This window comes from Clinocottus analis, unplaced genomic scaffold, assembly GCF_023055335.1.
Source record: "Clinocottus analis isolate CAN_PGR_092001 unplaced genomic scaffold, fCliAna1.0.p SCAF_2, whole genome shotgun sequence".
In the NCBI taxonomy this organism is placed as follows: Eukaryota; Metazoa; Chordata; class Actinopteri; order Perciformes; family Cottidae; genus Clinocottus; species Clinocottus analis.
In genome coordinates this window covers 16030623-16036622 of record NW_027175931.1, presented here as the reverse complement: position 1 = coordinate 16036622, position 6000 = coordinate 16030623, and the positions used below count along the sequence as shown (strand labels likewise).

General features: G+C 42.0%; 1 protein-coding gene across 2 annotated transcripts in view; it reads right to left on the bottom strand.

The window, feature by feature from the left end:
- The window catches only part of bcas3 (BCAS3 microtubule associated cell migration factor), a 305557-nt gene that overhangs the window by 182066 nt on the left and 117491 nt on the right, over positions 1–6000 (bottom strand). The window lies entirely within an intron of this gene.

The following is a 6000-nucleotide window of genomic DNA, read 5'->3' as shown; positions in this document are numbered from 1 at the left end:
AGGCTAAATACCACCACAATAAGCCCACTGATTTAAAATACACATCCATTAATCAGTGCCCTCACATGGCAACAAAGCACGAGCATTCATGGAGTATGTATTTTGAAGCTATGAATGATACTCTGTACATAAATCCAAGAGTGTTCAGCGGTCCACGCACACAGGGTGAGTGAGGGTGGTAAGTGAGCTGTGATAATGTGGGCTGGATGTGGCTAATGGCTGATAGCTGCTGATCCCACACTGATTAACTCAGTGTTTTACAGGATGCTGCTAATGGACTGACACACACTAGACTAAAGTCACAAGGGCAGCCATACAGTACACACACACACACATACACACACACACACACACAGACACACACACACAAACACACCTCGTGGGCTCAACTCAGCTGGCCTGTACTGTGTTTTGGATGAAAGGTCTCAGTTAGAAGATTCCTAAAGCTGTCATTCACTGTGTTCCCTGAGAAGGAAAATACATTCAGAATACGATATTGGTCATACATGTTTGACACACACACACACACACACACACACACACACAAACACACAAACACACACACTCAGAGCAGTGCCAAAGTCCAGCAGCTCTCTAAAGTGTCTTCAGCTTGTTGTGATAAGCCCGGCTCCATCTCATCCTGCTCTGCTCTGCCGCCAGCTAACACACTGTCACTGATTCACCGCCAGAGATAAACCACACACACACACACGCACGCACACGCACATACGCACGCGCGCGCGTACACACACACACACAAACAGTGAGATGTGGCGATAGACAAAGACACGGACGTGAGCAGGCACACGCACTGACGATGACAACAACAAAACAACAAAATGGCTGATGCTGCGGACAGAGGAGGTTGTGTTGTTATTTCCTGTTTTGGAGCAGGGTGGCTCTCTCTTTGCAGAGTCAAAACACAACGACAGCACTGTAGAGTGGGACCTGCCGACTTATCAGTGCACACGCATGCATTCACGCACACAGGATTAAATACTCTTTCAGTCTTGCAGCGTTATCTGTCTTTCAGGTCTGTCTCCTTTTCTTTCTTTCTAGATATGACGTCCCGGGCCACAAAATGCCACTGTGTAGTCTAGCTAGGCTTGAAGCCGCCTCCACACACACACACACACACACACACACACACACACACACACCCTAAAGCCGACTCGGGGTGCAGATAGAGCAGATTGATTACAGCTCCACATTGATCCTGTATATTGCAGCTGGTGGAAAATGAGACAGTAGCATTGGTGTTGGGCTCCTCTGTCCCCTCCATTCAGACAGATATGCTGAGTCAAGAGGCCATGACTGGAAGCACTGTGTGTACATTGTGTGCATGTGTGTGTGTGTGTTCCATGCAGATGGCGTCCCATCACCTCGGGGAAGCAGAGATAAGCAGAGTGTATGGGTTGAGATAAGATGGGAGCAGACACCGGGGAGACTGACTGACTGTAAGTGAGTCACTGTAGGGAAAACTGCAGCTTTATGGCTTCTCTGGGCCCGAGGACTCTGAAGGAAACACTTTTACTGGAAGACACGAGTCGGCAACACTTAAACCTCTTTATTAGCTGTGTGCGTGTGTGTGTGTGTGTGTGTGTCTACAGTACGGCAGTACAGCGTAGTCTGCCAAAGATCATTTATCACGTGTAAAACCTATTTCACGAGTCAGATCAAACCACAGATCGGACCAAAACAAAACAATTCAGCCTCTTTTTAGATATTGCACATTCAAGATGGAGCCCGTCATATGCAAAACAAGGGATAAATATGATATATATATACATATATATCATCTATAGATCAGATATATGTTTCTGATAGGAAGAAACTGTATGTTCTGATGTGGACAATATCCTGATGACTTCATGCCCCTAAATGCTGCCGTTATCAAAGACTACAACATACTCAGAAATGTGTCCACCTCAATGCAACCACTTCATCAGCTTCCACCGCGTTCCTGTGAGCACAACTGGCGACGCATGGACATACTTGACTTATATTTGGTGTCACGCTGGTCCAATTTGAAGGATTATCAATTGTCTCCGAAAACCAAAAAAAACAAGAACATCAAATTAATTTTGGAAAGGTCCGTCACAGAGGAGTGTGCTCACAGGGTGAGGCAAAAGTGATGTGTGTGTGATAAGAGGCGGCGCCATGGCAGTGGCAGGACACAACAATACACCCTCCCTACACGCACACACACACACACACACACACACACACACACACACACACACACAGTGATAGGCATCACCTCCATGCTTCCTCCTGCCACCCTCTCCGTTCTCGACCAGTTATTAAAGAAGCTGAAAGCACCGAGGACACAACTGCAGACGGAAGTAGCAGGAATACGATGCTGGGTGTTGCCAGATGGAGAAGATGGAGACAGAGCGTCGGTCAGATGGTGTGCTGGTGAAGGTGGGAGTGAACGTTTAACGACTTGATCCCACCGGTCAACCCTTTGGGCTTATTAATGTATCATGAATGCCCAATGCAATTATATATTATTATTAGCTTTATTTATATTTGTATTTACTGATAAGAATTAACACCACAATGATATATAATTATTGTGGCCTAGTGTAGTTTCGTGGAACAGCTATTGAGACATATTTTATTATGGAAAACAAAATATATATATATATTTTTAAATACGTATATAACCGACATTAGTTCTGCGATAAATAAATCTGAAATATATCAAGCAGTGATAACACCTGTTGAAGTCTAGAGTGCCTTTAATGAATAAAATTATTAAATATTATTATATATTTAAGTAAATAAAATTAGTGATTGATCCTTATTTTATCTCCTTTTTTCTGCCTTTTTAACATCTAAAATGTCAAATTTACAGGTCAAAATCCCGCCCATCCACCTTGCCGACCCAATCGAGGCACAGCCACAGATGGATAGTGTTCCAGCCGCCAAGCTGCTTTACTAAACTGATGTTAGCACCACGGTAGTTTGGCTACAATGCCACAACAACTAACCATAATAGCTCTATAAATATATTTATGATCAAACTGATTCATGTTTTATGACACAGACTCATGGTTAGTGTTACAGAAACGTGTTACAGAAACGTCATCTGTGTGTCTACTGACACTGATATAAACAAACGCTGCTGGCTAATCTCAGTGTCCATGGAGATGTTGCTAAGATAGCTAACACTTTATACAGTTTATGATTATAACAGTCACGGTCAAGGAAAGTTTAAGTTTCTCTCCAATATCTTGACAACTGTACTCAGAGCAGCTGTCAATCATGAAGTTACACGCCCTTTTTTTAACCATCAAATATCTTATTAAAACCAAACTTATCAGAACAATGTACACTTGAGCTTAGGGAGTTACATTAGGGAGAAATGTAATTGGCGTGCCTTTGATTTTTAAGTTTGAGGGGGCGGGGTTTATGGTTTTATGACCTCAACTGCGGCCGGTCGCCAGGTGGGAATCAAGATATTTTCATTTCACTTTTTGGGAGCTGAAACTTCGTTCATCTTTGTATACAATCTATGGTCCAAACTTGTCAACGTTCAGTTGAAAAACATGTTTGGGGGATGAAACCATATCTACGTTCATGTGGTTATTACAGTTGCGTGTGCTGCAAAGCACCACTTGGTATGTGTTGAAAAGCAGAGCTTGGTGGGGAAGTAATTTGAAACTATTTGTGACACACCTTTTTGTGATACAAGCTGTACATATTTGTTGACACCCATGGTGGCTATCTGTCAGTGTGAGAGCAAGAGAGATGAGTGAGGTCTCTGTCACAAGACACAGCAGATAATGACACAGACGCCACTGTATCTCTTTCATCAAACAAAAGGCAACAGGATATAATGTCACGCAATAAGTGATGGTTCCCTCACCCACACGGCCAGCAAATACCAGACATAATCCACAAGCATGCACGCACACACGCAAACACGGACACGGACACGGACACACACACACACACACACACACACACACACACACACACACACACACACTCAATCACAAGACCCATGTAACAGCATTATACTTTGAGAGTAAAAGACATATTTTGAAGGGGAAATCCTCTCATCTGTGTGTGATTGGATTAGCCTAACATCGTAACCAGATTAAAGGAGACATGTAGAGGGACATCAAAATCACTTGAAACTAAATCAATCGTATGCGATGGCTGATAGACTTTACAGGCCTATTCAAACAATCCCAGTCTATCTAATTACAGAATATGGGCAGAAAGCACACAACAATAGGAAAGAGAACAACATGGGTGCAGCAGACCACTCACAGCTCTGCATGGTGGGACGCAGCAAAGTTGCTGAATAGCTAAAGAACTGACTACTTATAATCCACTTGGATGTAATTGTGCTGGGTTAGACAACAGCAAAGAACATGCCTTTAACATTGAATTCAGGTTGTCATCAGAATACTTGAAATAGTAGTTAAACGTAGGCAATAATATGATGAGGATGTGAATATATAATTATTATTATTATTATTGTTTCGCCATACAAAAGTTAATTTCTAAATATGTATGCTGCTAATATATTATCAAGCACGTTGTATACAATTATGACAAATTAGCCACGTTTAAGGATGTTGTGTGAAGATGGGAAGTTAGGGTACATTTCAACAACATTTTGCTGACAAAGGGAAAATAGGCACACAACAGTAATTTTGAGTATTCCTGCACACTGTGAAGTGTTAACAGAATAATAACACTACCAGGTATTTAGTAGATACCGATTTGACTAATCAACATGACACAATGCAAAAAGACTAAGATTTAAATAACAGAGTGCATAATAAGGTCATGATAGCAGATAAAACACTATTTTAATTTTTTTTCATTCATATGCAGCTGAGCGGACTCCCTTTAGCTACAAGCTGGAAACAAGCCATCCACTAAACCTCTCAACGGCCTCTCATCTAGGAAAGCATTTGTAACAAAGTCTTGGCACAATTTTGATCAAACACTGTTGCTCTTTAGCTTGGAAACAGTTTCTTTTGAGGTGACGTTAATGTCCTCGCTTTCATACTGTAATCTGGAGGGCCACTGTCACTTGGCGTGGTGTACTCTCAAATAGTCGATTGGAGTTTGCTAGTGCTACAGAATCACTTCAAAGTGAAATGACTGCATTCAGCACCACAGCTGAAGATCCAAAGTAGTCATCATATGACTACGGCCTCTGTAGGTTTTCATAAACCTGCAAAAAAGTATTCCTTTCAAAATGCACAACTGCTTTGGTTCTAGGCGTGAACCCCCACTAACTCAAGTCGTTCCCATCGGGGAAAGTTTTAGCATCAACTGTTTTATTTTAGTCAAATTAGATGCATTTAGACAATTCTATGTCTATTCCATTGCCTCATCAAACATTATTGGAACACTGAGACTTCACTTGTCAGTCTACGTGGTTGAGAGAGGTAAAGTGTAAATGTCAGGTAGGAAAAAGAAAGGCACAGACTGCTACCTGCTCCTACTGTCTTCAGGGCCGATCAGACCAGACGCCACTCTTAAAAACGTGTCACTAGCAAAACAATTGTTTTCCTATTGTATGCCGTGCCTTTCATGCATGCCTTTTAAATGTGTTTTTTTAGCCGTGCATAAAAGTTAAAATATTCTCAACTTTTAAGCGCAAGGCATGGAGTCGCACAGCTCATCAATGTCACACTCAGCCAAGTTTTTGCCGAGGTCGTTTTTGAAGCGGCTGCGCTTTTAAAAGTCAGGTTTGGTGTGACAGGTCCCTAAGTCATCTGTCTTTTTTTAAGTGTTTAGTGTTGACTGTGGATGTGGATATATCTAAACATGACTCAAAGATGGACCACATAGACAGCACCACACTGTGATTAATGGGATGCACCAACTAAAGACAACGAGATACTGCATTAAGGTTGATGGAGTAGAATGAACTACATCTAATTGGAACAGGGAGGAGGACAATGAAATAGATGAAGCAAAGTTGAATGTATTGAGGTTGTATTCAAACACACCAGAGAGAAGACA